General features: G+C 41.0%; 1 protein-coding gene across 2 annotated transcripts in view; it reads left to right on the forward strand.

Annotated features, from left to right (window-relative positions):
• LOC115217003 (inositol-trisphosphate 3-kinase A-like) overlaps positions 1-12,500 on the forward strand; it is a 126,457-nt gene that overhangs the window by 7,637 nt on the left and 106,320 nt on the right. The window contains exon 1 of one of the 2 annotated variants that reach the window (XM_029786523.2): positions 11,967-12,500. This exon is cut by the window's right edge and continues 346 nt beyond it. The exons of the other annotated variant lie outside the window; for it this stretch is intronic. The gene's annotated coding sequence lies outside the window, so the exon portion shown is untranslated. Of the gene's footprint in view, positions 1-11,966 lie in introns of those variants that run through there. 2 annotated transcript variants of the gene reach the window in all.

The raw sequence follows: 12,500 nt of genomic DNA on the forward strand, positions 1-12,500 counted from the left end.
ATACATCCATACATACGTATATATATTTATATAAAGAATAAAAGAATACATGTGTGTATAAATTCATACATATTTATATATATACATATATGCATGTGCATAACTACATACATATTTATACATATGTATGTTTGTGTGCCTGCGTGTTTATGTATGTATGTATATGTATGTATGTATGTATGTATATGTATGTATGTATGTATGTATACATACACACATATATGTACATAAACACGCATATACCTATATACATATATTAAGTATATGTATATGTATGTATGTGTATATATATATATATATATATATATATATATATATATATATATATATATATATATATATATATAATAAGCCAGATGATATGAAATCAAGCAAAAAGCAGTACATTTCGTCAACCAAGCTCGATGCGTTCAGTAACCTTTAACTGTTTTCCCCGAGGAAGTTCTTAAATCTCCTACATCTCTGCACTGGTATTTTGTCATTGCGCACGGTTGTACAAGTCCGACGAAACTTCTCACCACTTCATAATAGATAGTGCCATTTAAAGGTAAGTGGAAACTGTACATGTAGCAATATGCGTGTGGTCATAAATGGTTAAAAATGATATTTGCAATATATTTATATACCTACCTACATACATACATACATACACACCTACCAACATACATACATGGTGGCTGCCCCCTCGTTATTGAGTATGGCCATTGCACGAAGCTTAATCAATGTTGTTATCGTGCAATGCCTGTGCAAGAAGATTTTTTTAAAGTGAGGAAAGGCTGTGCACTGAGTCAATCCCACTCACTAAGCAACAGCAGCCATAATCCGAAAAGAAGAACAAGTCAACATCATCGGTAATCACTGAGTCGCAGGTTTTATGTCGGAGTTATCCAAGTTACCTGAGTTACCTTCTTCCAAAAAGGATGCCCTAACAAAGGCTAGGAGTCCTTCACTCCCAATGGTTTAACCGCGCGATCGGGTATTCAGTCCGATTATTTCTATGTCCCCGCGCATGATACAGCCTTAAGACATTTATTGGATGGCCGTTGACTCTCAAGAGTTCTTCCACCCTTGGACGGGTTTTGGTTTTCATCCCGCAGGGTGTCTAATAAACACCCTCCTCACCAAGCAAGCTTGGTGGGGTTGCCGGTTTAGTCGCCGACAACCCGACCATGCAACAGGTTGTACCTGGTTACATGACCTAACATAACATACATACATGCATACATACATACAAACATACATACATACATGCATACATACATACAAACATACATACATACATACATACATACATACATGCATACATACATACACATACATACATACATACATACATACATACATACATACATACATACATACATACATATGTGAGCGTAAACATGTATGTGTGTGTATGTAGGTGAAATAAGGATAAACACAGGTTTATATAATACTAGCAGTTAAGCCCTGATTTCACCCGGTCTGTTTGGATTATGAGGCTGTGATCGTTTTCGGTTAGGCATAATCTATAACAGCGTTTCTCAACTTTATCATTTCGGGTCCCCTGTTTCGATGGGAGCCTCCATCTGTATGAAAGAAGATATATGAAATGGACGTGTGTGTGTGTGTGTGTACGTGCGTGCTTGCGCGTGAGATAGAGTGAGTGAGTGAAGGTGTGTTTTCGTGATGATTGACGTATTTGTACATAGTCTGTTTCTGAGAGCTCTTCTATTGGACCTCTGTCTAATCATTAAAACATTGATTTAATTATGAACATAGAAAGAAATTATACATTAACCCCTATTTTTGTAAGCAGTTGTATCTGTAAAAAATTTTATTTGCAGAGAGCAGAAATTGAAAGAAGATATATGAAATGGACGTGTGTGTGTGTGTGTGTGTGTGTGTGTGTGTGTGTGTGTGTGTGTGTGTGTACGCGCGCGCGCGTGTGCTTACGTGCGTGCTTGCGCGTGTGTATGTGAAAAACAAAGAGGATGAGAAAGAGAGAGAGAGAGAGAGAGTGAAGGTGTGTGACATGATTGACGTCTTTTAAGGTACGCACACATACACAGAAAATATCATCGTATAAAATTTTTACGATAGTTGATTTATGGAAAAATTTCTTTTGCCGAACCGCTAAGTTACGGGGACGTAAGCACACCAGCATCGGTTGTCAAGCGATGTTGGGAGGACAAATACAGACACGCAAACATACACACACACACATACATATATACGACGGGCTTCTTTCAGTTTCCGTCTACCAAATCCACTCACAAGGCTTTGGTCGGCCCGAGGCTATAGTAGAAGGCGGCGAGCTGGCAGAAACGTTAGCATGCCGGGCGAAATGCGAAGCCGTATTTCGTCTGCCGTTACGTTTTGAGTTCAAATTCCGCCGAGGTCGACTTTGCCTTTCATCCTTTCGGGGTCGATAAATTAAGTACCAGTTATGCACTGGGGTCGATGGAATCAACTTAATCCCTTTGTCTGTCCTTGTTTGTCCCCTCTGTGTGTAGCCCCTTGTGGGTAGTAAAGAAATATATAGTAGAAGACACTTGCCCAAGGTGCCACGCAGTGGGACTGAACCCGGAACCATGTGGTTGGTAAGCAAGCTACTTACCACACAGCCACTCCTGCGCCTGTTGTTTAAAAAGTGTGAAAGGAAAGGTGCTGTTCAGCTCTCAGGTTATGCCTGGACCCAAAACCCAACATAACACTCGTGAATGTATTAAAAGCAACCAACGTCTTGGTAAACCACAAATAAACTCAAGATGAAGAACAGTGTTATAAGTCGACCGATTGCCAAGTTATGCCTGATTTTGGAAGGAGACAAGTAATTAGATAGATTTGCATCTATACCTATTATCGGATTTTGTTAGGACCCCATATAATAAAAATGCGGATGGGGAAAATGTGGGTAGAGGCTGATGTGCTAGCAATCCTCTCTCCTTACTGTTTTACAAAGTAAACAACAACACAAATAACTACGCAGAGGCAGCCATGGTTGAAGCAAGGACAACAGGCATTTATCGCTCATCGCTTGTTATGCGCTCATAAATTAGTTTGATAGTTGAGCTCTGATTGGCTGTATGCAAATGTGTTCATAACTGGGGTCCGGAGCTCTCGTGAGAACAAAAAATTTTGCGTCCCGGATCCCGGATTGACCTTAAGAGACCATATAATCATACATGCACACACACACACACACACATTCACATTCATAACATAGAAAAGACACTATAACAATTTTAAAGCAGTCTACGATTCCACTTAGAGATTGGATTGACAGCAGACGGTAAAGTATATTGGGCGATTGTAATACTATTTTCAAATGTCGAGGTGATAATAGTACAATAGTGTCTGTCTATCTGCCTTCCTCTCTGTCTATCTATCTCTCACTCTCCCCTCCTTTCTCTCTCTCTCTCTCTCTCTCTCTCTCTCTCTCTCTATCTATCTATATATATATAACCATGACTGTGTGGTTAAGAAGCTTGCTTCCTAACCATGTGGTCTTGGGTTCAGTCCCACTACGCGGCACATTGTACAAGTATTTTCTAGTGTAGCCCCGTAACTTACCGGTTCGGCAAACGAGACCGATAGAATAAGTACTAGGCTTACAAAGAATAAGTCCTGGGGTCGATTTTTCTCGACTAAAAGGCGGTGCTCCAGCATGGCCGCAGTCAAATGACTGAAACATTTAAAAGAGTATGTATGTATGTATGTATGTATGTATGTATGTATGTATGTATGTGTGCTTGTATGTGTATGTATTTGTGTTGTGTTTTCGTTTAGTGACGTCTCCGTAACCTAGTGGTTCGATAAAACAGGCTGATTGAATAAGTATTAAGCTATTAAAACAATAAGTATTGTGCTTGATTTGTTCTACTACATCCTTCAATGTGGTGCCCCAGCATATCAACAGTTCAATAACTGAAACAATTACACCACTAAATTACCACTTCCATTCTTCACCCTGCAACAGAAAGGTATATCTTCATTGAATTTCTGGTAGCTATTAAGTATCGTATTTTTTTGGAAGCGTTGTGGTCATTGAGTCAGACTCTATGATAGCTGTATACTGTCGGAAGCACATCCCATAAGGAAAAGTCACTATCGTTTCACCAGTTCCGATGACTGTAATGGCTGCGATGACTAAAACTCAGCTGTTCTGAAGAGCACACAAACAAATCATCTTTGATAAGCTTGTATGCAGTTTCAGTGTTGTGACTGACCTAGATCTAAAATGTCCTATCCCGGCACATCCTGACAAACACAATCTGCAAGCATAAATAAAGTTAGTAACACAACGACATTCATACAACTTCCGATGAATTCAACTATTTTTCTCTCTCAGGGTTAGTTTTGAGCATAACAGCTTGTTGTCGACAAAGCGTTCGAATGCATGTTTCTTGTATTCGCAGTCTCAACAATAAATAAGGATGTAGTCTAACAATTCACATTGCTTGGATTGCAAATATTTTCCTAAAAGGTTTTTGTGCTTATCCCCAAGTTGCACATCATATCAATAATAATGAGGTTAAATTCTATTGAAGGAAAATTACAGGAGTAAGTAATAACTGTTCATTTTCTCAACCCTGTGCGTACGAATGATTTTAGAGACGTCAATCACCAACAGCAGAGACCAGACCAATTGGTGGTACTTCGTACTTTTTAAAGTCAAATTCGCTATTTTGCAGTTATCTTAATAGATGGTGCTCAAGCTAAAACAGTGCCCCAGCTAAATATATACGTACTGAGTTGATCGCTTGATCAGACATCAAAGTTATTTTGTTTGATACAGTATACAGAAAAAATACACGTCTCTGTTGTGTGTTCCTATGCAAGTGAGAACAATGTGTCAGATTCTCACATGGGCGTTATTTTTATTAGCTTCTATTTTTGTCATCCTTGATTGAATGAGAACCCACCTTATAGACATTGTCCATCCAGAAAGTAAGTCAATCCGATTTAGGTTAGAGTATAGCACTGTCAACGTGACCTTTGATCAGTGCCAGATCCAAGAAAAGTCAGGGAATACAGAACGAACTTATACATGTTGTTTGTTAATCTAACTTAAGTCTGTGATTCCTCTTCCAGAAATTCGTTTTGAATATTACTCATCAAGCTGGTTATGCCGGATAAAATGGTTGAAATCATCTGATCCCTTTCATGACAGTACGATAACTATTGTCTACTCAGGAGATGAACTTCTGAAAAAATCTCCGTCTCCAACGCGTGATATATTATCGGGATGTATTTCTGTGCCTGTTCTTTTTAGATTGTTCTCGGCTATGATTGTGGCTGCATTTGTAATCTGTTAGATGGTGGGGACGTCCAGTTTTGTAGAGGCATATGGCCTAGTGGTTAGAGTAGCGGACACGCGGCCGAGGGATCGCGGGTTCGAATCTCAGACCGGGCGATATGTGTGTTTATGAGCGAAACACCTAAGCTCCACTTCTACTATGGACGTTATCAAAGAAGCTTGAGAGGCGGTTGGATGGAACATACACTCGCCTCCTTATCAAAGCTCAAAATCTCTCGTGGAAGCGTCCAACCAAAATGCAAATATATGGGAAACTACCACCTGTGTCATCTCTTGTGAAAGGTAGGAGAGTCCAGTTTGCTGGACATTGTTGTAGAGCTGAAAACGAGGCAATTTCTACTCCTCTCCTCTGGAAGCCATCTGCTCGCGATACCAGAGGGCGCACACTCTCCTACCCTGATGTAATCTCCAGGGATACAGGCATCCAGCAACAGGACCTCCGTAATGCTATGATGGACCGTGAAGTCTGGCGTAGCATGGTAAATTCCATTGTCTCGACCACGGTCGAACAATGATGATGATGATGAAGCTCCACGCGGCTCCGGCAGAAGGTAATGGCAAACTTCTGCTGACTCTTTAGCCACAACTTTCTCTCACTCTTTCCTCCTGCATCTAGCAGCTAACCTGCGACAGACCGGCGTTCTGTCCAGGTGGGGAACCTATACGCCAAGGAAACCGGGAAACCGGACCTTATGAATCAGGCATGGATTGAGAAGGAACAAATGTCCAGTTCTGACTTAGCAGTAATAGACCAAGATATTACATCCAACGCGTACATTTAGAAAAGACGATGGGGTTCTTATACGAAATTTTTGGAGCTGATGAACACTAGGTGGAAAACCCTATAACCCGACGATTGGGGGCCATAAATATTGAAGCGAGAGTGTGTGAAAGCGTGTTACAACAACATGTAGATGAACGTCTGAAGTTCCCAACCCGGTTAGCCGAAATAGTAGTACCTCGTATTCCTACTGTCACCGCAGGTGAAGTTCCTGTTATTTCTGAAGTTTCTGGGTTACCTGAATTGCCAGGTAAATTTACCGAACCCTTATCTGAAATGCCAGGTAAAGTTCCTGAATTGTCTTAGGTATCAATTACTGCCGATTCTCTGTTGTGTGACATTGTTGACTCCCTCAATACATCTAAAGCACCGTCTGATCATGAAGTTCGTAAGTTAATCCGGAAATGTCAACCGCCCTCCAAGTTTAACAACTACGTGTGTGAAAAACAATAATTAAAGGCTGGAGATGTGCCGAGAACATGGAAGCAGGAGAGATAATTCCCGTGTACTGGTCCGACTTTATGTAGTAGTTCTCCAGCAGAGAAAAAAACTGCCGGAAACTGACTAGGAGCTATCTCGAAGCAGGACTAAGGAGAACGAAGGATTATGTTGGAACAATAAAGGCCATTGAAGAATACAATTTGAACCCTTCCATGACGCCATGATAACCACCGTCTAATAAGGGTGTGAACTTCTGACAACTTTTCCCTCTCCAACGCGTGATATATTGAAGGGATATATTTTAAAGCCTATTCTTTTGGGATTGTTCTCAGCTATGAGTGAAGCTGCATTTGTAATCTGGAAGATGGTGGGGATATCCAGTTCTGATTTTGCAGTAGTTTCTTTCACCCCGAGAAATTTGTCTCCAAATCTAGAAACAGCAGAGTGACAGTAAATCTACTATTTTCTGATGGTTGTCAATACACAGGATGTTCGGGTTGAATTTAACAATTTTTTTATGTCTTCTTTTTTTCAGGAACAATTTGACGTATTGGTGAACAACCTACAGCGTTGAAGAGCATAACGATTAAAGCTGTAGTAATAGATGAGGAAACATTAGCTGACATGGAAGACTGGAAGTCATCTGAATTTTGGAAAAGAGTTACCTAATGATTCACACTGAGTATCAAAATGCCGACATCTTGACTACTGTTCAATGCTCTGTGAACGCTGTAAAGGCTGCAAAACGGGACATGGACATTATAAAAAACCAAGTTCCCCCAAATTGTGATGGTCTTTGGGTGTGCCTCCAGTGAGGGTGACGTCATGCTGCTCCACACCTTTGAGCAGGGTCGTAGGCTCAATTCGGACGGCTATGCAAAGCTGCAAGAGAGGGTTGTTGCTGGAAAGAGTCAGAAGTGGTTGTATGAGAATTTCTATGACTTCACCAGCCCCAATTACTGGTCTCCTAATTTCCCCGATTGTAAACCGAAGGATTAGTATGTGTGGGGCACAGCTGACAAAGACACCAACCGCTCTTCCTACAACACCAAGGCCGAGGTGGTGACCAATATGAAAGAAGTGTTCGAAGATCTTCCCAGGAACACTGATGAACGCATCCACCAGTTTCCGGAGCCGTCTTGAGGCAGTGGTGGAAGCTGAGGGCGGCTATTTTGAGTAACCTGTTATCTCCCAGCCTTAATCCAGTTGATTTTCCCCATTTTTAAAAATACTGTAATTTTTGTTGTTGTTTGTTTCTTCTCGATCCATGCCTGACTCATAAGGGCCGGTTTCCTTGGCGTATAGGTTCCCCACCTGGACGGGACGCCGGCCCGTCGCAAGAGGAAAGAGTGAGAGAAAGTTGTGGCGAAAGAGTCAGCAGAAGTTCGCCATTACCTTCTGCCGGAGCCGCGTGGAGCTTAGGTGTTTTGCTCATAAACACACACATCGCCCGGTCTGAGATTCGAACTCGCGATCCCTCGACCGCGAGTCCGCTGCTCTAACCACTAGGCCATGTGCCTCCACACTTTCATTTTTGGATGGGATGTATTGTTGTTGTTTTTTCCTTTTATGCTAACTGTGGAATTAATCCCGAACACCTTGTGGGACAGAGAAGGCAAATGATTAGTACATCGTTTCTAGCTTCGTCTGTGCAAATAAAACCTTTCACCCGGTCGTTAGCATTCTTGGGACATCGGCACCAATGCTGCACTAACTAATTCACTGTTAGTGTTCGTTGATGGCAAATTATCAAGAACAATACTTTCTTTCGTGATTCTTTGAGTCTGTCATAAACAGTAACACCACTGGTGTCCAAAAAGTGGCTGTATTCACGAATTTGTTATGCGGATGCAAAAACTTGGACACTGTACAAGTCCACCACAGCTTCCGAATCACAGCTTTCGAATATGCTGTGTAGCATCTGGGCGAATAGCATCTTAGCTCAGTGCAAATGAACGAAGTCGGAAACATGTTGATGATACGACAGAAATATCAGATGCCACACTCTGAGGGTTGAGCTTTTGATCTATTTCAAGGACATGTTTCTGGGATAATCTGAAGCACATGCGAACTAACATCATGTTTTGAAATTCACTCCTACGAAACCACAACATCTGGAGACGTTTTATGTTTGACTCGAATCACCGAGTTTAAGAAAAAAAAAATGACGCTAGAGTATTATTAATGATAAGCCATCATTCAATGGGATCGACTCGTGTATGTGCTTCCAGCCTAACCCTGGTAATATCTAGGGTTGGGCTATAATCATACATATACATCGCAATTGGTCGTAACCGTAGACGTTTTATTAGTTTCAACAGTATTATTTCTCGCTTACAACTTGTACAGAAACATCCTACGCTTCTCCCGCACACCGAAAAAAAAGTCGTTAAGTCGACACACACTCAGAAACTATCGTATACAGTAAAACACACACGCATGCACACGCACACACACACACTCATGCACACACACACACACACACACACACACACACACACACACACAGAGTGATGTTGCATAATTTTGGGCTTCAGTGTCTTCCGGCTCGAAGTTCGAATGATATTTGCATCACATTGAATCACTTGACACAAATACGCACCATAAAGCATAATAAAATTCCAGTCTCCACCCGCATAAAAAATCTTCCGTACAATGACTCGGGAATCAGCAACCGTCGGAAGGATGGATGGACGGATGGGTGGGTGGTTAAATATGGCACACCTCCATCAATGTACATAAGCGTAAGCCAGTCCTGTGCTTAATCATTAGTCGGTCACAAACACCTGTACAAGACGATTACTTCCTGCCTAAAATATCACATACCATTCACTCCACTGTTACAACAGCTGTGACATCATCTGACATGTGACATCTGACTAGCTAACAATGGAATCTCTACCTAGAGCAGAGGGATGTGGAAACCCCCGTCAGCTCATTTTATTGCGCCCTGCAGGCTGGTATATCCGTATATACAAAATATAGTAAATTTTTCAGTTATAAAATTTATACAATATTCGTATGCCTATTTGCAGTATAGGTCGCGTTTCCATTACAACTTAAAACGGTTAGACTCGAACAGAAAATCGCCCGGTAATTGCCATTTATATGGAAATTTTGTTTTCACTATAAAACACATATTGCTAGGTTTGTACCACCCCCTTGAAACCCCACTACGCTCTAACTAAAAAATGAAGAATACCTCATATATAAAAGTCAAGTTGTGTGTCTGTCTCCTACGATTTAGATTCCTAACTACTCCCACATTTTGCGGTGCAGTTTAACCAAAAGCGGGTATCTTATAGTCGTGATTCATATCGAGCCCTTCTGGGTATTAACGAGCGTCTACGATGAGTCTACGATTTTAAAAATAATTTACCATAATTTTTTTCCATTTTAATGCATTTTTTCGCTATTATATAAGGGAAGTAACTCTCTAAAAATGTCTACGATGAGTCAACGATTTAAAAACAAATTTACCATAATTTTTTTTCCATTTTTAATGCATTTGTTTTTGCTATTTTTTGGCTATAACTCTCTAAAAATGCTTATATAGTTATTTCCCTTACAAACCCGAGCAACGCCGGGCGATACTGCTAGTAAGTAATATAAACGTCCTAAATTCAGTGTCGGCGTTAATGAAGATGTTATGCGGTAATTTAATGTGTTAAACTTATCTTTATTAATGTATGTATGTATGTATGTATGTAAAGTCGGTCCCACGACTTTCAAAACGAATTCATGAACGGCACTTCGTCTTTCGGAATATTTGCAAGGACTTACTGAGCTTAGGAAGTGATTTTACTTGGTCATGACTTGACTTGACTTCGACAACACACACACACACATGGTGCGATGGGTAAATTGTAATTTTATATTTCTAATTTCGCGCATGTGCATTGTTTGTTTTTGATATTGTGGACTTACATTTTGTGGACTATATAGTAGGATCAGTTGATTTTGTGGATTATACAGTACAGAAGGATCTATGAGAAAAACAGCACCATGACTAAATTCACTCTGTCAGAGATTTGGAAACTACATGCTGTACTGCTTGGCATTCACGCCGGAACATTTGAGAATGTTTGGGGGCCAATTGGGACAATGCAATCCGAGGACATGTACCGAGAGTGATGAAAATCAAACATCCAGTCAACATCATGGAGCTTGGAGTAATCACTCCCAGCCTTAAGTTTGAAGTAATCACTAGTGATGGCGACGTTATGCTTCCATTCATCTTCCCACACGGCCTCAGACTCAACGCGGAGGCCTTCATCAAGTGCCTGGGGAAGGTAGTGCTGCACTGGGTGAAGACCCTATGTCTGGCAACAGGACTTTGCCTCATACTACACAAGCAGGAGAATCCAGTCATAGCTGACAGGCAATTTTTGCGACCATATCACCCCTAACATCTGGTCACCCAACTCGCCAGATTACAGCCACCTTAATTATTATAATCAAGGGAGACCAACAAAACACCTTGTAACACCAAAGATGAACTGAAGGCAAAAATTATGGCAGCATTCACCAACTTAAATAAGGAAACCGTACAGAAGGATTGCAGGAAATTCCAAAGTCGTCTGGAGGCCGTGGTTGAAGCCAATGGTGATTTTATTGAATAAATTTACTCTTCAGTATTTCAAGATATTTTTATGTAATTTTGGTAAATATATCTGTTAAAATGAGATACTTACTTTTTACTTACTTTACTTTTACTTGTTTCAGTCATTTGACTGCGGCCATGCTGGAGCACCGCCTTTAGTCAAGCGAATCGACCCCGGGACTTATTCTTTGTAAGCCCAGTACTTATTCTATCGGTCTCTTTTTGCCGAACCGCTAAGTGACGGGGACGTAAACACACCAGCATCGGTTGTCAAGCAATGCTAGGGGGACAAACACAGACACACACACACACACATATATATATACATACATACGACAGGCTTCTTTCAGTTTCCGTCTACCAAATCCACTCACAAGGCTTTGGTCGGCCCGAGGCTATAGTAGAAGACATTTGCCCAAGATGCCACGCAGTGGGACTGAACCCGGAACCATGTGGTTGGTTAGCAAGCTACACAGCCACTCCTGTCAGTGTTATTTTCATTTTTACGTAATTTAGACAATATATTCACCGCATTCTGTATATAATGCGGACAGCCACGGTTGAGATGTCTGGACAACCAGGTCTGACCTAGGGTTCAATATCGTCATCATCATTCGACATCTAATAAATTTACGTCTTCAGCTGCAACGAAAATAATCGCTGCCCACACAATCACCAAGTACACTGTTTCATAATACAAACCAACTGTTGTACGACACTATAACAATGTCTGTACACACACAACACTTCGCATTGTCCTCCTCCTCTTTTCCCCACACAACTTCTTTTCTCTTTCTTTCCCCCCTCGTTATTCTTTTCAACCTTTCACTTTTTTTATTCCTCTCTTAAAAGTCATAGCTGTTGGTTTATCTTTCTCTCTTTTCTTTTCTTCATAAATTTCTCCTATCATCACTTTTCCAGAGACACCCCTTTCGCCGCTACACGGCCGTTCTGTTCCCTCGAAATACTCGGTGAGAATGATGGTGATGATGATGACTGATAGATAAGTGTCGTTGGCATATGAAAGGACACCATGAATGAATGAAAAAAAAACTGGATGAACCGAGCTGGAATACCTTTGCTCATAGGTCTGCTCGATCACAACCGACTTGGGCCTACCTACACAACAAATATCGTCCCTCTTTCTGTTTTCAAGTATATCTAAATAAAAAATCTTTCACCTTGTGCAGGCCTCCGTCTTCTTCTATCACTCTTTCACCAGTATTGTCTTTTATACCACTTGCCTAACTTTTAAAAATTTCTCCTCTTCCTACACCTTTGTCGTCTCTTTTCCCTCCCTCTCTAATTATCTATCTATCTATCTCCTCTTCCTCTGTAACTTTGTCATCAGCGCACCTCATTCAATATTTCTG

The sequence above is a fragment of the Octopus sinensis genome, linkage group LG11 (genome assembly GCF_006345805.1).
Source record: "Octopus sinensis linkage group LG11, ASM634580v1, whole genome shotgun sequence".
Lineage (NCBI taxonomy): Eukaryota > Metazoa > Mollusca > Cephalopoda > Octopoda > Octopodidae > Octopus > Octopus sinensis.